Below are 21,805 nucleotides of genomic sequence, written 5' to 3' on the forward strand. Positions count from 1 at the left end.
CTGATTCCAGAAGGGTTAACACTTTCATGCCTTACAGCCTGGCCGGGAGGGACATCCTGCACCATGGGCACAGGCTGTTCTCCTCATTTTTCTGCTACCTCAATGAGCAAAACAGCCGTGCTCTCACTGACTTTCTCAGTTCACCGCTGTATTTTGGTCACAACAACCCCAGGCAACCCTACAGGCTTGGGGAGGAGTGGCTGAAAAGCTGCCTGAGGGAAAGGGACCTTGGTTTACTGATGGACAGTCTGCTGAATATGAGTCTGCAGTGTGCACAGGTGGCCAAGAAAGCCAACGGCATCCTGGCTTGTATCAGGAATGGTGTGGTGACCAGGACTAGGGAAGTCATCCTGCCCCTGCACTCAGCATTGGTGGGGCCTCACCTTGAGTACTGCGTTTGGTTTTGGGCACCTCAGTACAGAAGGGACATTGAGGTACTGGAGCAGGTCCAAAGAAGGGCAACAAGGCTTGTGAAGGCCTTGGAGAATGTGAACTACGAGGAGAGACTAAAGGATCTGGGACTGTTTAGTCTGGGGAAAAGGAGGTTGAGGGGAGACCTCACTGCTTATTGAGGGGAAGATTTGTCACTACTTGTTCCAGGAGGCAATCAGAAGCAACGTATAAAGGAAGATGTTCTGCCATTTCATAACTGAAAATTCTGTTCCCTTCTCTCCCAGCTAGTGAAGAGCAGACAGATTGGTAGAGGTCTGAGATCCATCATACAGAGACCCACTGCCACTGAGCTCATGGCACTAGCTGAACTCCCTGACCTTTTGCTAATGAGCCTATGGGAGCCAACAAGGCAGTTTCTTCTTCCTAACCTTGGCAAATCAACACTCTTGTAGCCACAATTTTTTTTCCACCTTTTTTTACCTGAGGAAATATTGGGATATTAATGAGACAGAGATACCTTATTAAAGCTTTCAAAAGATGATAGGGTAGACCCTGTTTTGTTTCATCCTGGGCTTTCTTATGTATGTTTCTGGTGGAAAAACTACAGGGGCTACAACTGGAAAACTCCTTAAGTGATATGAATTTTCCAAGGTCTTCTGTGACATCATTTAGTTTGCTTTCAGTTTTCTCCAATCAACATTACTTTGGAAAATGAACATATTAAGAAGACAGTCCCAGTGCCATGTAACTTCCATATTGTGTTTCCATCTCATATGGAGTTTTTTTCTCTAAAGTGTTCCTTTTTAAAATTATTTTTGCATCTCCATCCTAGACAGGTACTTTGAACAGAAGGCAGAAGAGAAAAAATATCTCAGAATGCTGGTATAGTAACTGAGGCACAGATGGAAATAACTCGTGTAGGGGCACGGAGGAGCTTTCCAGCAGATGACAGACTTGAACTCGGGTACTCACTCTGCAGCTTTACCATTAAGGATTTCTTTTGTCCAAAGAAGCAATGAAGCACTACAACTGAACTCATCTCCAAAACAGATGACTTCCAAAAGGAAAAAGAAAGATCTTCTTCAGCCAGTCATTACCCATGCACTCCGTTTCCTGCTCATACGTTAGTGAGAATTAACATTTTTGCGGTTCTAATGAGAGCCCATTACTTCATGGCATAACCCCACCACAGCCACAACCACTGATCTATACCAAATGCAGAAAATTTATTCTTTAGATTTATCCTATGTTTATTAACAGTTCAGCTCAGAAAAAGAGTCAGTGACAAAAACCATCTGGAATAAACATAATGGAAAACAAACAATGTAATATATTCTGTCGCTCCAGCCTAATTACACTGTTTGGTGCAAATACTATCAATCCAAGTGACAATTTACAACCCAAACTCTTATTAAAGGGAAAAATGAACTGTTCTGGGAAGCACAAATCAAAGTAACTAATCAACACAGATGACACATTCAGGGGATTTAAGAGCCAAGGTATGGTAGTGTTTTATTCCTCCTTGTTTTCAATTTGGGAGACCTGCTGTGATGTTGCAGTACATTATGCGTTATGTCTACTTATGCAACACTGGAGACAAGCATGTTTGTAGCTGTTGTCTTATTTTTCAATGGCTACAGCTTTTGACTTGGTGGTTTAAATACTTTTCTTGTCCTACCACGTAAGCTAGGAGCAAAATACACTGTCCCATTTCTCTAGCTCCCTTTCAAATAATCTCTTGTTTTTTAGGATATAGTAAGAGGGATTTAAGAAAAACCATTAGAAAAGGTTGGAATTAGCTAAAAGAGATACCAGTTTGATCTAAAACCATTTCTTATTGAGCAAGTTGGTCCAGAAGAGAAAAACGAGAAAGATCTCTCCGTCTCATGCAAGCACGTGAACAACACATGGCTGCTGTCCATGATCTAGTTTCAGCTTGGAAACTAGAATCATTCAATGCATCTGGTGTCCCCAGAGAAGCCAGAGAAAACACTGGCAGCAGCAAAGAGTTGATGGTAGAAGCCATCTGAAGCAGAAATTGGACAACCAGCCCATCTACATTGGAGTGTGAACTTCAAGAGCTGCTTTAGGCACTTGCATAAAGCCGAGTCCTCAAGGAGATAAAATGATACAAACTACAACCTGTAGCACACTGTCAGTTTACAGAAAAAACACCCGTAATTTGGAAAATACCACCTGTTGATCTGAACTAACAGGGAAAAAGACACTGAAGATCTCATTATAACAAGGGTCATTATAACTACTGAGGGAGCCGAAGATATTAAAAAAACCTCCACAAGTTGCTGTAAGGAGAGATGGCACCAGTCACCACCACCTTACATTCAGAAGTGCCTCTCCAGATCTTCACATCCCTTTCCTGTCCACGAAATAAAATGGAGCCAGGGTTCTTTCACACTTTTCAAATGGCCTCAAAGACTTTCTGTCAGGATTTTCTCAAAAATAGCATTCATCTCATGAAAAAACATTGCATATTTCCCCTTCAATAGACCTTTTCTGGGACCAGATCTGCTTCTCTATTTCAGGGTCTGGTACTGTTGAATGTAGGCTTATTCTCAACCAGAAACCAGACAGCAATCAAGCTTTTGTCCTATGTCATGTAAATGACATTTGAAACTCTGTTTCTCCACCTGCTGTTTTCAGAAAAAAGCATGACATCTTTTTCTCCTTGAAGAGTTGACATCATGGATGTGGCCATAATGAGATGTTTCTTCATTTAAGAGGCAAGGTGCAATGTTCGATAAATGCTCTCCTGAGAGTTTTGAAATTCCAGTGATTCATAAAAGCCACAAATTTTATTGCCAGCTAACTGTGGATGCATCTCTCCAGAGCCTTACCACATCATCTGTATTAGCATGCAAATCAAGATGACATAGCTGTTGACTAATTTCTAGTGTGATATTCATGGCACAGAAGCACTATTGGGATGGTCTTTGGCAATGCCTTCATCCAAGCATCTCTGCATGCAATCAGGCTCCTCAACCAGGAAGATCAACATGAACAGGACTCTATTTCTCACATGCCAAGTCTGCTTTCTCTTAAAAAAATAGTATATTTAAAACATCTACCAATCCCATAGGTATTATCTTCATTTATATTTCCTCCCTTAGCCTTAACTACTTTGCTTCAAGAAGAAACCTCCAAAAGCTTTTTTTTTTTTAATTCCCCTTTGCCTATAAGAATTTCAATAATGTTCAAAAGCATACATAAATAAAAGGATTGATCCCCATTTGCAGATTACAGAAATTCAGGAGTATGCTGTCAATAGTCATAATGATAAAATACCTTGGTTTTCTATGGATTTTTACCCTCTTTACAACCTTTTGTGCTCACTTTAACTGGGGAACCTGAACAGTTTCCTTTCTGAACAAAGAATGGCCACAGATCCAGAGCATTGTCTTGAAGCAGCAGAACACAGCTGCCCTGTTACGGCCAACACCACGTGTTCACATAATGTCTAAATATTTAGCCTTCTAACCGGGAATAGTTCTGCCCTTTTGGAATGCTCAGAAACTCATGTTGTGGCTCTCTTGAAGATTTTATGTCATCTTCCAGGATTCTGTTCTGGATTTTTTTTTCCTCTGAGGAGAAAGATGCAGAGGACCTGCTAATGCCACTCTGCAGATAGGTGGGAGGTTGTTCATGCACTGAGGTGGTGATCAGGGTGTGCTGGCAGTGCTCTTGGTGCTGTAACAACACGATGCTGGTTCCCCATGGCCAAAAAGAAACCAAGGCAGTCCCTGCACTGTCACCTTTTCCCAGATGTTACATCAATTGCTTTCTGTGCTGTCCAGGATCTGAAGTACTGACTGCTGCCTGAGTCAATCAGGGGTAAGGGCACATTTTTTTTCCTCTCAGTTTTATTACAGACCCAGGAGAGTCAAGTTAGCTGAGACTGTAAGCTATCTCAATGAGCTATTTATCCACAGCCCATCAAGGCAGAATGAGCATGCTAGAGAATCAGCTAATAAGCAAAAAGAGAGAAGTTCAGAGAAATAATCATTTTAATTGTCACATAGTCTGCTTCACCACTACTTTAGGAAAAACTGGAGGCAAATGCTACATAAATGTAATCATAGATTTTAGAAAACATGCAAAAAGCCACAGAAGAAATGTTAAAAATATAATGGAAATATTTTTCTCTGGAATATTAGAACAGCCAGTTTCCCCTCCATAACTATATTTAAGGTATTAAGCTTGTCAGTTACTTGACTGAACTCCAGAAGTAGGCCATCACTCAAAGATAGATTATGTTAGCTATTAGCTGTATTGATAAGCTAGAAATGATAGCACTTATTCCAGCAGGCTGACTTCCCTAAGAGCAGAAAGGGCATATGCCCTTTGCAATCCTCTGTTTCTACAGCTTGCTTAGAGCAGCTTCCAGGCTTCTCTTCCAGCTGCAAACTTTAGTACCCGAACAGCCAAGAGCTTCCTGCAGAACTACAGTAGTGGTGATTGTCTGAGCTCTCCATACTACGCAGTTCTCAATTCTTTGCTCCTTCTGATCTTCTGTTGTCTTGTTCGGCATTTAAGGTTGGAGCTTTCTGGCTGTCTTGGAGGCTTTGTTTCTGTTTATAACCCACCAGAAAGACTATAGGCACACAGAGCATGGCAAAGATTGAAAGCTGTTTCCATTTCCTCTTTACAAAGAATCTATTATTTATAGGTGATGGATGGACACAGATTTTCATAATTCAGGAAAACTACATTCAGTTTTTTACATGTTTGCAGACTAAGTATGACCTCAGTTCAACTGCCATTAAGCCTTGGCTCAGTCCTCAGGTCTGTAAGCCTCAAAGGTGGCATTCAGAGAAATATACATGTGCTGAGGTGCTGTACAAGACCAGTAATGGATAGTAGGGCTCCACAGAGAGAGAGAGAGAAAAATACAAGATGCATCAAAATGCAATATCTTCATATCATTTATTTAGGAGAAACCTAAGAAACCTATCTCTGAGTTACACTGCTGTCAGATAGAGTCCTGTAGGCCATCCTATGATTCTATGATGATTTGCAATTTTAAAAATATTAGAGTTGCCAAAAATAAAGACAGTACATCAATTGTAAGTTTTGACAACTTATTCTCATTTATGTGTAGATTTTTAAACCTACTATCATTACATAATAGCTATCAAGATTATGAAAAAGAACCCTTCATTGCTTTCTTTTCCTTTTTTTTTTATAAATTTAATAAACCTTACCTGGACATTGAAGAGATCTTATAGTAGAACTAATGGTATTGCTGTTTTTGGTGAAGCTATTGATTCTGTTAGTCCACTGTCATCTTGGTAATGACCAGCCCTTTAGTAGAAGGCATCTGGTTGAGGCAGCCACCGGGAAGTGCACAACTAATAAGACAGTAATTAAAGTAGCTACATAGCTACTGAGCAACAGATTACAAGTGTCAGCAATAATGACATTAATCACATGTGGGCTTTCTTTGCTTATAACTGTGGTTAGCTGCTCACATCCAGGCAGCAGACAGTTTGGACCACCAGCTATTCACGAACATGGCATCCTCATCCTCCATCCCTAATCTTAGTACCTTTGAACAAAGGTCAATCTGACGTGTCAAAGGAGAAAAAATGCATTCTGAGACAGCCTGCCACAAGGTGTTACTAAATGCTGGAGTAGCTAGCAAGAAGGTTCCCAGAGAGAGAGCAAAAAAGGAGAGACACAGCATACCAGCATCAACGTGGAACCCTTTAACACCCCTCCAGCACCACAAACCTTCCAATAGTCTTGTTCTTTCTCAAAGGTGGAAGTAAAGATTCCTAAGCTAGGTTGAAATGAGTTATTTCTCTTCTTTCAGGTCAGGCTGGAGCCTTGCGTAAGCACTGACTTCATGCAATAACATATCTTGTGCCATTATGATTAAAGCCTCTGATAATCTGTGCAATAACCCGTTCTTAAGATCAACTAATTCAAGCTTAAACAGTGTTCTCACATGTCAAAAGCTGTCTGAAGAAGTTTCTTTGAAAAACAAACTCAAAGTATGAAAGTCAGATGGAGACAGAAAAAAGAACTATATTTCTTTAGAGCTGCAAATGAATACCCAGTAGCAAAACATTTAGATGAAATCTGTTTATCTGACTTCTTATTCTTGAAAGAAAATTAGAGTTGTGTTCTTATTTAAGATTAATTCTTTCCATTTGCATTACTAGATTTATTCATGGTCTAAGATCTTATTTTCTTAGATTCCCTGCACATAAACTTTCATATCTCTTAAAAAAAATTTCTTCTCAGTTATTTTCATAAGTGCTGTTTTATTTCCTTGGGGAAATTTCACAAGAGGAAGATTTCAGCCTGCTCACAATATGCATTAGAGTGAGAATGCAATTCATGACCTGGTTAGCTCCTTCATCCCTTTTTGTTGCTTGCTTGCTTTGACAAAGCTTTGACATCAGACTAGTGCCTTGAAAACACAGGGGGAAAGATGGGGTGAAAGTATCCCACAGCAAAAATTCCTGACAGATGCGGTTTATTGCTTTGCAAGCTAGGAAGTGACATAAGTATCCAGACATGGATACTCTTCATTTAATGCACCAGTTCTGCACAGTAAGACTGAGTACATTCCTCTCCATAAAATATACACAACAAAGTATTTAAAGATGTTCACACTGAAAGCCATAACCATCTGCTTATCACAGACATCTGTTGCTTCAAAGCAGAGAATTGTATGAAAGTCTCAGAAAGCTTTAGAGCTAAAAAGACACATTTGCCAAGAGACTAATGGAACACACAAATACACATAAATTCCAAAAATATAACAAACTGCTATTTTCTCCAAGAGTTGAGTTGCAAGGAAAATAAAAGAGCTGCTTCTGCTCCCAGTTAGCTTTCTGTCACTTTCCAAACACTCCTGAAAAGCAACATCTTCTTCCATCAGCAGAGGCATCTGGCTGTCATGTTGCTCTCTTGTTCTCCAAATAACTCCTACCAACATACCTTCCAATCATGATTTCCACCCAAGCCTAATCGCTCTACTGGTGACCCAGTCTCACCCAAGGAGATAACATCTCTATTTCTCTAGGAACAGCACACCACACTGCAGTGGGTTTATTAATTGCCTCACTATCTTGGCATCCAGGTATAAAAAATATGCCTATTTTTTCAAAGGAAAAAGTTGATATTGCCCTGCGGAGGTGTGTGAAGAGTTTGCACCTTTCAAAAATGTGGGTTTGGAGGGAAGCTGGAAGCTCTGAGCAGAAGCTGGAGTACCTGCAGCTGGAACCATTACATTTCTTACTCTGTCCAGGTGAAGCTAATCAAGCTTTCCTGGCACAACAGCCACCCTTCTTTAACTTTCCAGGCTACCTGCAGTTGGGCAGCTACTGGGACAGGGAAAATCCCACCAACTACAAGAAAACTTTGGGATTTCATTACCTGTTGCTACTGGTGCAATGTGTACATGAACTGAGCAGAGAACAAGGAAATACTTTGTGATCTTAAATCATGTTGTGACGATCAGAGAAAGTTGATCCATCTCCCGCAATAAATCCCAAATAACCACATAGGAAGTGACTAATTTAAGTATCAGCAAGACAAATTTTTATAAACCAGCTGAAATATTCATTGTGTCACATAATTTGTGACCCCTTAAGCTTCTGTAGAGAGGGTATAAACTCCCATGAGGTGACAAGTTCAACTCTGGGGCTGCACAACAGTTTCGGGTTCACTGACTGCTCTATAAACGGTCCTGCTGCTCCGTGTTTTCCTTTGCACAGACTTTGTGTTTCACTGCCAGCTCCCCATTGTTCTTGAAATAACAAAGTCAAGAACTATAAGAAATCAGACTGTTCTCCACATTGATCATAAATGGAGAACTGTGGTTGCCAGTGTTCATAAAAGCAAGCAGAGTCTGCCTGAGCCACATACAGATCTTCTCCTCACACTGCTCAGAGCAAAACATGTCTAGAAAGGTAAGTTAGTTGTTTATTGTGCCTGCACACATGCATTATTCAAGAGAACACAGCAAGATAAAACAACATTGCCAGCATTAGGACACTCATCACAAGTTTAGATTATCGAAGAGTTTTTATGAGACGAGACTGTATGAAGTTTGCCCCAGCAAAGCAGAGCCCTTTACTTACATGACTTGCAAGAACTTCCAGCTGCCGCAGTCTCTGAATCACAGTGATGCAGATACTGTGCTTTGCAGAAAGTCCCCTAGCTTTGGCACTGGAGACTACACTGGTACTTCTTATTGATAGATAATGTCCTGATTTTTCCTTTGAAAATACTCCCTGATAGTTTTCTTTATCAGTGCTGCACACTGAGAGTGGACTGCAAACAAAAAGTCTATCTGTTGTTACTGAGGGAAGAGTTCCCTCTCAGCTGAATCCAAAAAAAAAAAAAAAAAAGGAGCCCTTGACCTCAACAACTAGAATAAATCTACTCTATCTGTTGGCTTTTTTCTGAATGCATACTTGAGCAGTAACATAAGAGTGAACGATCTGAGTGCAGAAACCGTGGCATGTCATGTTATATATTGGTAGGGCATGCGAACAACGCGTCTAACAGAGGCACAGCAAAATGAAAACACAATTCATGTTTCCAGCGTTTATTTTGTTCACATATTTTAAGAATAAAACAAAGATGACAGGCTTTTCTATTGCATTTCGCAACTCCCAAGTGGCAGAGCTTTCAGTTCTGTCCCCTCTACTTAGGTTCATTACATTCCAAATTAGGTTACTGCTGACTTTCTATTTCAAAAGTCAGTTTTCTGAGAATCTCTGTATCTCAGCCAGAAAATGTAACCCAAAATAAAACTGAGCATTTATGACATCATAAATGCACTGAATTACTGGCAAGCAAAATGAAGAAGTTTTTTTTCAAACTTTTTTCTTCACCCTTTGAAATATTTGTTTACTTCATTTTTTTCCCCCTCACTTTCCTTTGGTCTGCTTAAAATTATTGAACTTCAAAATGTAACAAGTTTAACTTTGGGAACAAATTTTTTGTAGAAGGAATACTTGGACAAATATGAGATGTTAATGATGTAGCTTAAAACAGGCAGATGAAAAGTTTCAGCATTGAAGCAGTTCCCAGCTCCATTGTAAAATTATATTTGCAAGAATAAAAATATTATTTTTTAAATAGCCATTCAAATCCCAGACAATGAGAACAGAGGTTCTATGGAGAGGATGAAAAAAAAAACAGTATTTTAGGCAGAATAAAAGGAATAGCAAAAAGATAAGAAAGGAATAAAACCTCCATCCTCATTTGTATTCAGTTGGAAATGAGTGAAAAAAGGAAACAGTCTGAAATCAAACCTTAAGGTAAATGCAAAATTTCTAGCTTCATAAAATATAAGGATTTAAAAAAAAAAAAAAACCTCAAAACTTTTAATTAGGATTCCTAGCTTAAGAAAAGTATCGTTAGTGAAAAATAGCCAAATGATCTTTTGTCCATTGTGTTATTCCTTTTGCGTGCCAATGCACTTGAATGATCCCCTGCACATTTGCCATTTGTTTTTTCAAGTTTTTTTTTTTTTTGAACCTCAGATTTCAGTTCAACTTTATTGTTTTGTTTTGCTTTGTTTTTCTTTTTGTCAGGATTACTGTGTCACTGAAACATGGAAACCTTCAAAGTTGTTTATTGATAAATAAATAGTCTCTCCCAGCTGTAGCTGACTAGTAGCAGTGATACACTGTGTTGACCGAAGGGAACCTCACTCACTTTCAGTTTAGTTTCCATTTATATACACTTTCTTTGTCAAAAGCCTAAATCCTAAGTCTACAGTAAACTCATTTGAATTCTTTTCAACAGCTCTGACTGTTTCCCCTTCACCCTCTCCACTTGTGCTTTCAGAATATGAATTACTATCAGAGAACGTATGCAAATCTCAGGTTGGACATGGTGTGCTACCAGGAACATGCAGTGTCTGCTTGGAGCTCACACAGACCACTGATTTCACTGTCAAGTGTGTTAACCCATGTCACTACAGGCTCCTGATTGACAAGCTATTGTAAATCATTAGGACCAGGGGGAATGGTTTCAAGCTATGGCAGGGGAGATTCAGGCTGGACATCAGGAAGTATTACTTTTCAGAAAGGGTGGTCAGGCACTGGAATGGACTGCCCAGGGAGGTGGTGGAGCCTGGGGGTGTTCAGGGAAAGGCTGGATGTTGTGTTGAGGGACATGGTTTAGTGGGAGCTATTGGGAATAGGTGAACAGTTGGACTGGATGATCTTTTAGGTCTTTTCCAACCTTGGTGATTCTATGATTCTATGATTCTACGTTTCTATGATTCTATGATTATTGCAGACCCGTTCCCACTAGCCTGTCAGCAAATAAACATTTTCTCCCTTTTCTCACAGGTCAGCCTTTCTGTTTTTAGTAAATAGCTGAGATTTTTTTTCTTTTAACTTGCTTGATGATACAGAGGTCTCGTGACCTGGTTTGTAGGGACAATATTTGGCACACAGGACTATTCATTGCATTGGGATCTCATCCAGCTTGCTGACCATAATCACAAAAGACTAAACTCCAAAACCTGCTTGCGATCTATTACCTGGTTCTTTGTGATGCCTTTGAGGCAAACAGAACATACACCTAACTTTTGAGAACAAAATCTTGTGCTCATAATGATATTTTCAGTATACACCACTAATTTGAGTGTAAGATAATTGTTTCCAGGTATGGTTCTGCTTCTGACCCTAGGATTTGGCATTACACAAAGGATGTGTCAAGCTAAGGGGCAGTGCACTTGCAGCAGCACATGTATGGGCTGTGGCATTGCACCTCAGCCTGTTTCAGCCCTAACTTAGCCATCGAAGCTGTGGGAATGTCAGGGCATCATGATTTACTTGTGGCCACTTGTAATCATATCTCACAAAAGGAAACAGCAGCGGCCTTTGCCACTGAAAATATTCTTGACTTTACTGCATATTGAATATATATTCACAGACATGGATTTATACAAGAGTTAAGATAACAGTTCACAAACTAAGGGTCACAGCTATAGTTGCAGTTGCCATGTGAAATATGAAAGTGGAAGTTTGGCCAGAAGCTGTAATGCATACAGAAGTGTCTGAGACTTGTCAGGTGAAACCTGTATCACGCTCTGCTACATCAGACAGCTTAAAATCTTTTTTTTTTTCCTTCTTTTTTTTCTTTTTTTTCTTAGAATAAGTGTTGAGACATATATAAATTAGACATGTTTTTCATTCATTTTTTGAATACTCTTTAGAAGACAGAGTGGACTGTGCCACCTGCAAGCTGAGAGCACTGCTCTGCTTTGTGAAGAAAGACCAAGAGAGCTGGGGCTGTCCAACCTGAAGAAGATGAGGCTCAGTGGGCATCTCATCGATGTATAGAAATACCTGAAGGGAGGATGCAAAGAAGATGAAGCCAAGCTCCAGGAGAAGATGCAGTGGGCACAAACTGGAACACAGGGGGTTCCTTCTGAAAAGCAAAAGTGGACTTCTGTGCTGTGCTAGTGCTGAAGCACTGACACAGCTTGCCCAGAGACACTGAGGAGTCTCCTCCCTGGGGATGTTCAGAAGCCATCTGGATCTGGCACTGTATGTCCCTGCTTCAGCTGGAGGGGAATGGACCAGATTACGTCCAGAGATCCCTTCCAACTTCAACCATTCTGTGATTATTTCCAGTGTCACATCAATTGTTTTTAAGAAGTCCACATTTGGCTACATAGTGAGAGATACAACATCTCTAGTCAATAGGAACCTCTAGGCTCATTTTCAGTATTGCCTGTAAAAGCTGGGCTAGAAGGGCTGAACCATCGAATCTGTGGCCATGTCAGATAACACGGCAGGTAAACATGAACTAGAGAGCTTATTTCCCAATGCAGTAAGTTTTCAATACATGTAGGCAGTTCATCTGGAGAAGTACTATGTCATTGATTCAGGGTTGCATTGACTCCTTGGAGGTACATTCCTACCTCAGAGCATTTACACAGTTTCTAGAATCATTTTTAGTGAAGACACAAAGCTACACTGAATGAGTTATAGTGTGTTCATGATGTAGTTGATCTGTGACAGAGGCAGGCTGTTTCAAGTGGGCCATGATCACTACCCTTGAGATCAATGATTCAATGATTATTATTATTCAGAGGCATTTTGCACACCTTAACCCAGGTAATTGCAAACTCTTGGTTACTGCAGTATCTGATCATTTTATTATACTTATCCATCATGGAAGCAAAAAAAAAAAAAAAAAAAGAGAGAGAAAAAAAAGTATCTTATTTTACAAATATGGATCTAGGGCACAAGGATGACCTTATTTGCCACACATCACAGACTGTGCAAGGAAAGAAACTGAGTATTCATCTCTAAGACATCCAGCAGCTTTCTACCTGCTGGACACTCCTCTCTTAAATTTAGAGGCTAGAGGAAGGTTGTAAGTCAGCCTGCTATTAAAGGAGCATTTTCTGAGGCAAGGGTCAAAGTAACACAGCACTAGTAAGATGCCAGCTATGTAATGGATTCCAGGGCTGGAGCTGAAAGGGGGAAAATTAAAAAGTGCTAATGCTGCTGCCGTACATGTGGTACGCAGCTGTACTACACATCATCAGATGAGTAGTTTTCCTTAACACACAGCACGTCTGACAATCTGAAATGGAATCCGAACAAGTAAAACCTGGTGTTGAAAACCAGGAAAGGTCCTCACAATCTCCACTGCTGTCAGTGAGAATTCATACTATAATGATCAAAAACTATATGAAGGTGAATACTGCTGTAACTTGTTTAAATTGCAGGCCTGCAAAAACATACTTAAGACATCTGGGATCAATTTCTATTTTGAAATTCTGTTCATACATAAGGAGGGCTTGTAACAAACTGAGAGACAAGATAGTCTTGAAATACAAAGACTAGAATGAAAGCATTTAAATAATTGCTTTATATGCATGGCACTCTCACTTCAATCTCACATCTCGCTTTTGGTGAATAGGACTATTTGTGCATGGTTTCCTCTAATATATTACATGTAGCTAGGCAACAATAACTGTTGTATCTGGGCAAAAATAAAATACAGTGTGGGTCATTGATCTATGCTAGACTTTTTCTGCTTCCTGGAGCTATCCAGCTAAGGTTCTTTGCAACTCGTATGTGGATCCTCCATACTATCAATCCCCTGTCTTCAAACTTGTGTGACATACCTGCTCAGACTTGCCAAGCCATCAAACTCAGGACTGTAGCTATAGCTCAATTAAGGTGAGATGCTAATGCCACTCATTCATGTGGTCTCAGCTAGTATCTGAACTAGTGATTAATAGTCAAGAACTCAAGAGTTGCAAACTCCTCTTGAGGATTTGCATTACATGTTCAAAAAAAAAAAAAGAATTCTGTTATTTCTTTTTTAGACCCATAGTATACCCTATTTAGTCCATACAACTTCTCAGTCCTGAAATCTGAATGGACAGATCTTGAGCTGACATAAATTGGTACAGCTGTATGGACTGCAAAGGCTGCATCATTAACTGATACCAGCTGAAGTTCTGGCTCAAAAATGTGCAGAAGCATACATATATATATACATATATCTATTTATGAATACATCAAAGCTCATCTTTAGGGCTTTTATCAGACCTCATAGGGGCTGAACATTTGTTTTTGAATGCTTCATTGAGTATATAATTTAAGAATGTAAACACATACCATTCAAATCCATCAGAAGCACATCTCAATCATACACAAATGTCCTGAATCTGCCTGTCAGGAGCTGTGCAATCCTCCATTCAAAGGTCAGAAAGGATTCTGCAATAAACTGCTTTGCTTTTTAGAGGTATGGATGAAGACTGTAGATGCTTAGAAGAAAGAACAGTCTCATTCTTTCGTTGTGAGGCTTATCTCCACCTGAGAGATTTTAAGGTACTGCTACTTCATCAGAGACCAAGTGGTTAGGAACATCAAGGAAACACTGCTCACCACAGAGGACATTGCTGAGAAGAGTTGTTTGCAGCATCACTCCAAGCCTTACTACCATTCTACTGTAAGGTGGCAGCCCAGAAGGCCTCCTCTATTCCCAGCTTCATCTAAAGAGGGGTAGCCACGAGGGTGATGGATGTGATTGCCCCCCTCTATCCTGCCCTTGTGAGGCCCCAGCTGGAGTACTGCATCCAGGCCTGGGGCCCCCAGCACAGGAAAAGCACAGAGCTATTGGATTGGGTCCAGAGAAGGCCATGAAAATGATCAGAGGGCTGGAGCACCTCAGCTATGAAGAAAGGCTGAAGGAGCTGAATTTGTTCGTTCTGGAGAAGAGAAGGCTCCAAGGATTGCAGCCTGCCAGTTCTTAAAGAGAACTTACACATGGGGGAAGAATGACTTTTTACATGGTCTGATAGTGACGGCATAAGGGGAAAGATTTTCAAAGTAAAAGAGAGGAAATTTAGGTTAGATGCTTGGAAGAAACTCTTTACTCTGGGCACTGGCACAGGTTGCCCAGAGAAACTGTGGATGCTCCATTGCTGGTGGTGTTCAAGGCCAGTTTGAATGGGGCCCTGGGCAGCCTGGTGGGTGGCAACCCTGCCCATGTCAGCGAGTTGGAACTGGATGAGTTTCAAGGTTGCTTGCAACCCAAGCCATTCTGTGATTCTATGATTCTGAGACTGAAGAAGTAAGTAAGTATGGTCATCCATTTCTTACAAAAAAGAGCTTTGTTCAGTGCAGCAATTTTTGCAGACACCCAAGGTGAAGAGGACTCTGGTAGCAGCTCCCTAATAAAGCATTTCTGCAAAATTGAGCTAGTCTTGCTCTTGTGTCTTTTTAAGGTCTTTTTAACGTTACTGAAATGCTTTTATTTCAATGCTGCCTGTGCATGATAGACATGGTATGGCTGGGTGCCAAGCTACTTGGAAAAGAGCCTTTTGTAATGAATAATAAAACAAACTTCACGCAGTAGAGAATGATGGTGTGAAGTAGGTGTCAGCATAAGTACGGTACATACATTGTTTGTAGGCTGAAAGGTTCAGTATAAGTGCAATGCTCAGGCTCTCTGAGGTTAGCTGAGATCTGCAACACTGCTACGGTATCAGAGAATCATGGAATGTTTTGGGCTGGAAGGGACTTTAAAGATCATCTGGTTCCAACCTGAGCGGAATGCTGCACTCCAGTGAGGTCTCTTGAAAGAAGAGCTGAGGGGGAAGAATCCCCTCCTCAACCTGCTGGCCTTGCTTCTTTTTACAGGTGATACCAGTAATGTTCTGGGTTTCCCTGGGCACTGTGCTTTGCTGCTCTCAGAGAGCTGGGGATGAAATAACATCTTCAGGAGCAAGAAGGGCTGTGCACTCAGGTCTGATTTTGACACTTACGAGACAGAGGGCTGAAGTGCCTGTTATACAAAAAATAATGTTCCTACGGTCTGAATAGATAAATATTATAGTTAGTGATTAAAGGAAGCAGTGCCAGGCACTTTTGGCCAGCAGAACAGGAAGGTGTTTCATTACCTCAGGTTTCAAAGACCTTGGACGTTTAGCAGTACCAAGGGTTTGCAAAACTGACAAGGAGGAAGCGCTGGTAACAATATCTGACACACATTTACTTCATTCATGGACAAATTAACATTAATTATCCAATTTATAAATGAGCTTTAAGTGGAAGCCCCCTGTCAACTCTCCCCCCACTGCTGCATATTTTTAGGATTGTTTGTTTTTAGTAATAAATTAGAAACATCTGCTTCCGTTGACATAAGGAAGGAAAGCACGTACAGCAAATTTGCAGGGCTAGCTGCTGGGATGCTGGAGGGGATTGGGTCCCAGAGACCAGGCATGGTCCTGCCCATTTCCAGCTGTGAAGGCTAGGAACATTAGGCCTTTCTTTGGGTAGAGGAGGCCCATGGCTGCTGCAGGTCTGTGCCTGGCTGGTGTCTGAGGCAGGCTGCAGCAGCAGTGAAGGTTTCCAGCAGCGTGTGCTAGACAGATCCTGCCTTTTAAGGGTATCTTGGCAATTCTTCCCTGCGAGCAAAACTGTTTCTGCTATGGGATCATCTAGTCTTAATCACAAGGAATCCAGACCTTGTTCCAGAATAATCACAGAGGTCATTCAAGAATAAGCAGTGATGGCACTGATCACATGCAGAGAGCACTGTCCCGCCATCTCCTGCAATGAGGGAAAAGGTGCCAGTTTAGGACTAAGATGTTTTACAGCTCTGGCATATCTCCTGAGGGATGATAGAACTTCCAGATCTCTGAGACAGGCTGAAAATAGCCAGGAGGTGCACTATGTTAAAGCACTTGCACAGGCTTCACCTCATGCAGGAGGTATGAGAACAGCCCTCCTTGGTGTGTGCCACTATCAGCCAAAGTGGAAAACTTGGGCAAAATCCTGCCAGATGCAGCAACCCAAATATAACCTAGGCATCCACAGAGCTGCACCCATGATGAACCCAACCCTTTCATCCCCTTATGTGGCCCCCTTGAAGACGCCTGGATCTCACTGCAGAGTTTTACTAGGGCAACAGAACCAGATGTTTTACACACACTCATCAGGTTTTTGCTCCAATTTTTGACAATCAAAACTCTCAATCCACAGCCCTAGACTGCAATGACAGAGCATGCCTGGAGAAAGGGAGAAACTGTGATGCCTGGAGGTTTCCAATAGACAGCTCCTGCTCCCAAGATGCCCTACTTCTTTGCCTGGCTGTCTTTTCCAGACAGGTTTGAGGATAATGTGCATTTATCCAAAGTTTCCAAATAACCCATTAAGTCTCTTTGTGTCAGTGCAAGAAACCCCTAGCAGAGTCACTGCATGTTGGCTGTACAGTACAGGTATGATGAGATGGGCACCTCCTGGAGATTTAGAAGGCATCACTGAGTTGTGACGAATGTAAATTCATTTCCATCTGAGAAATGCCAGGCACAGGAATTTTCAATCACAGTTCTGCTTAAAGAAGGCTAGAAAATCACAGCTGAGCTGTGTGCAGGGAGCTGCTCTATTCTGTAATACAGAGGAAACTCCATTCTCCTTGAGATACTGAAGGCCACTTGAGGTCTTTTTTCCCAAAAACATTCAGCCTCCAAAACCCCATATAAAGCAGTGTAACCCCACTGTAAAATTTAAAAGACGATGAAATGTAGCTGATACTCTTCTAGAGAAGCCAAAGCCTCACTGCCTGGTACAATGCTCTCTTACAACACTGAAAGCATCACTCAGCCACTCAAGTGGGAAATAGAGACCCTTGAGAGAACCTATTCTCAGAGGGTGAAGGGTGGAGGGACGGGAGAGGCAGGTGTGATGTCATGTTTCACAGCCAGCTAGAACCACTTTTTGTCGTGCTTTAACTATTTTCCTGTCTGAATGTCCATGATGCACTTTTAAATGCTGCAATGCACTCGGGGGAATTTGGTCTTTGCATGTCTACAGGGAGCATTCTGATATATATTCAAGTAATACTGAAATAAAGTTGAGTAGAGTATTCTATTTATTTATTTCCTTTCTTTTCCATTATGGCTGAGTATAAAAGTGAAAATTTTCTTCATCTAGGAGTAGACCTGCACTCCAAGCTTTAAGGGAATTGCTTTGCAGGAGCATAGACCATCCAATTCCCATCCAAAAATCATTACCTCTCTTTGGAACAACTTCTTGCTGCCCTACCTCAAAGCTGGTGCTCAAGACATGTTGGCCACTTTCTAGCAGGAACTCCTGCACTGAATAACAACAATAGCAACTCAGAAAGGCCAAAGCAGCCTCGGTCTTCCTCCCAGCCATTGGGAAATCGGCCAACTGGAAGCTTGAGAGCAACACTGCCTTCCCACATTATTTGAACGGGGGTTACAGGGTTTCCCAGATACCACCATGGCTTCAGGAAAGAGTGGATGCCAGAAGGATCTCTATCAAGGAACCAAAAGGCTCTATCAAGGATGTGGTAAAGGGGAAATCCCTGGGTGAGTATGTGGAGGCATCAGGAAAATTGCAGGACTACAAAAAAGAGAATACAGGTAATATATGGGAGGAAAAGGGTAGAGGAATTGGAGACAAATAAATACGTGTGGAACTGAGAGAGTTTCTCAAGTTGGGCTGTGATCAAAGGCTGTTCTTGTGGTTTAGAGCCAAAAAAGTTCAGGCTCTGGCAGATAACCTGCAGAGCATTTCTACGCAAAACTGGACCTTGGAAAGTCTCAAAGGAGTCAATTGCTCTGTAACAAAGCATAAATGTAGTGTCTGGAATGAGCAATGGATGCAGAAAGTGACTTAGGTGTTTCTCTGTTAAGTCCTAAGAGAAACGTTTCTACTGTTCAGTGACAGTGAAAAGAAATTACATGTGAAAAAGGACATGAATCAACAGCCTGGATGTGTCAGGGTGTGGAATTATTCCCTGGGTACACGAAAGCATAACAGACCAGAGCTGTGCAGGAACATCAGTGCAGGGCTAACAAGACTGGCGTAACATCAAGTTTTTATGGACTGCTGAAAAGGGAAAAGACTTTTGGTCTTCAATCCTAACAGCAAGAAAGAACAGAAGGCACGTGTTCCATCAGGAGGGAGCTTCTCCCTCCAAGAAAATGGAGAGTTTTCCTGGACCAACATGGAAAAAGTTCTGCTTTTTTCCCCCCAAAATGTAAAGAAATGGGAGGTCCCACCCAGCAGCTCCCAAATCAGGTCCCCCGCGTTGTCCTGGTGCCAGCAGTGAGGCCCACTGGACAACAGGAAAGAGGTGGGGTGAACAGGCTCGACACACACCTCTTTAGCTCTGCCCTATGAGCCCTTTTTGTTTTCATAGCAGTATCACTCCCTGTTCTTACTGCTCATTTTTTAAACTGCGTTTCAGGTCCTGTTTCCTTATTAATGCCCTCTGCACTATCATTTTTGCTGAAAAAAAAAATATTATTGAAAGAATATAAAAAACCTCAGAGAAATAAAACAGAGTGCATTAAAATATACACTAAAAAGCTTCTCGCTATGGAACTGTTTCCTTCCTTCCCCAGCTTTAACCTCAGACTCTTGCCAGATGTTCCTGTTTATAGCAGGGTGTCTGATTTTGAGTTTGGGGTCTTTCCAAAGGGGGAGGGCAGTGTATAAAGCTGAAAGTAGGATGGGTGGCCTGATGGTGTCCAAACACAGCCAAGTATCTCAATTAAATCTTGTTGGAGACTTGGCCTCCACTTCTGTAGGCTGCACTATGCTTGGGGCTGAGAGATGCTGTACAGATGGACAAATCCACTAGATAGACTGATCGCAAGCCAATAAATTTAAGCCAGCACAACATATGGACTCTCACATCTATCAGCCTTGGAAAGATTTCTCCCCACAGACTTCTTCCAGGTTTGCCCAAAGTGAAACATCCCAGGCACTGAGACTTTTCCCCTCTCTCTCAGATTGTTTTATAACCACACACCTCTCATTGCCAGAAGCATCTTCCCATTATGTACAGCCTAATCGTTCCCTTTAAATCCAATCCCATTATTATTTGTAGTTTATAGATCTGGTTTTATACTTAACAGTTCTGCCCTTCCCAAGGCCTACACCTGCCAGACCTGTACAGACTATTTAATCTTATGATTCTATCCCTTCTCGCTCAACATTTAGTGAAACTGTAAAACATCTCTGAAGTACTGAGTCAGGTCCTTCACAATAATGCCTTCATTACTATGAGCTTTCCAATTTACATCCAGTATCAGGACTAGACACCCAAAACCAGATCCATGCTGCTTTTCCAAAATAAAAATTAAACCCTACTATATGAAGAACCTGAACAGTTTACTTTAGCGTTGTGAAATCAGACTAATCTGGACTTCCTCTTCAGCTCCAAAGAGAAAGAAAATACTTTACAGATCTGCACCTCTTAATTTAGAGAGTCTATGAGCAGAGATGAAAACATTTTGCTGACAGTTGCAGCCTGATGCCCATCATTAAAATGTAAGTAGGCCCAGTAATTATCTCAAATACAGCCTTTATTTTTCCCGTTTGAACACAAAAGACAAGCTTGCTGAGTGTGTAGTGTTTTCTGCCAAGGAATTCACATTAACTGCTTTGTTATCCTTTCAACTAGAAAAAAAATCCACATCAGCAGTTAAAAGTGGGGTTTGACCTTTCTTGTATCTGTGATAAGTAACCTGCAGGAATCAGAAAGTGAGATCTGAGGTTAAGTTTTCTGCATTTTATCATCTGCAGTGTGTCTCTTTGGGAACATGGATTTTATTTCATATGCAATGACAGTATGTGTAATGTTGCTGTAGCACTGGTGAAAGTACCTTGAACGTTAGGCTTTCCAGCACACGTGACATACCTGTGAGTGGACACACTAGAGAGAACTAAGGGTATGTCAATTCCATCACACTGAACGGGACACTCAATCCAGCCCTCAGGACACTGCTCCTATGTGGATTTTTGTCCACCTTCTCACCTTGCAGCCGTATATAAGCATAACAGTGAAATGTGGAGATGAGAGTGGAAATGAAATAATATGAATACCAGGCTAAGGAAGAATATGAATTCCAGGATAAGGAATAGGCAGCCATGGAGGAAGGGGGATGAACTTCCTTTGCCCTGAGCCATATATTCTTTGCCCATCTGATCTTTGTTGGATGTACCTCCAGTCCTATCTTTCCACAGTTCATAAAGAATGGTGATGCTGGGGTTCCCTCTTGGCATAGAATTTAACTCAGGGGTTCTCAGAGGAAAACAGACTCTCAGAATTTCCTTTTTTTCCAGTGGGCCAGGCACATCAGCTCCTCTGCATCCAATTTTGCTTTTCCACACCATTTCCCCTGCTCTTCCCACTCCATGTTTCTCTACTCTTAAATAGATTCCTTAGCTGGAGCATTTGTCCATGGGGACACAGCGCAGGCTGGACTGCATGGGAGTTCAGTGGGGCAGCCCTGCATTTCCACCTACTCTGAAAGGGAAACTCCACTCCAGTAGCACAGATGAAACTATCTAAGTCAGGGAGAACAGAGAGCAGGGGATTGCAGAAAGAGGGGGTTTTTCTCTTTAACTCACTGTGCACTAAGTTTGTGTGATTTCTGAAGCATGTTGCTGTTTCTCCATTCACCAGAAGAGCTGGTAATAGCAAATTACCATAGCTTGCACAGCTCTACGGACTGTGTAATGCTGTGCTCACACCCTTATTTTCCTAAAACCTCAGCAGCCTGAAAATCTTCATCATTTCCTTGAAAGTGAGTGGGTTAGAAAAACTAGTCACCATTGTGAGTATCATGTTTTGGGCAGCTGGCATGCAAGCAAGCGTTGCCTCAGCTTCATCTAAATAATGGTAACCAGAGACCCAGGGGAGAAGAGAGAGCAAGAAACTGCTTATCCACTTACACTTTCACCTACTCAGACCACGGTTGTGTTCAATCACTTACACTCTATTTAACAACACCCACTCTCTCCACTGTCTGTAGCACATAGCCACAAAACATACTGCCAGTAGCAGTGGAAACAAAAAGTTAAATGACCTTAGGAAGGAAAACTGCAACAGAATAAATGTCCCA

General features: G+C 41.4%; 1 protein-coding gene across 3 annotated transcripts in view; it reads right to left on the bottom strand.

Annotated features, from left to right (window-relative positions):
* C1QTNF7 (C1q and TNF related 7) overlaps positions 1–21,805 on the bottom strand; it is a 55,637-nt gene that overhangs the window by 23,218 nt on the left and 10,614 nt on the right. The window contains exon 1 of one of the 3 annotated variants that reach the window (XM_042871180.1): positions 8,505–8,774. The exons of the other annotated variants lie outside the window; for them this stretch is intronic. The gene's annotated coding sequence lies outside the window, so the exon portion shown is untranslated. Of the gene's footprint in view, positions 1–8,504; positions 8,775–21,805 lie in introns of those variants that run through there. 3 annotated transcript variants of the gene reach the window in all.

This window comes from Lagopus leucura, unplaced genomic scaffold (genome assembly GCF_019238085.1).
Source record: "Lagopus leucura isolate 7727_CA_CO unplaced genomic scaffold, USGS_WTPT01 Super-Scaffold_100004, whole genome shotgun sequence".
NCBI classification, from domain to species: Eukaryota; Metazoa; Chordata; class Aves; order Galliformes; family Phasianidae; genus Lagopus; species Lagopus leucura.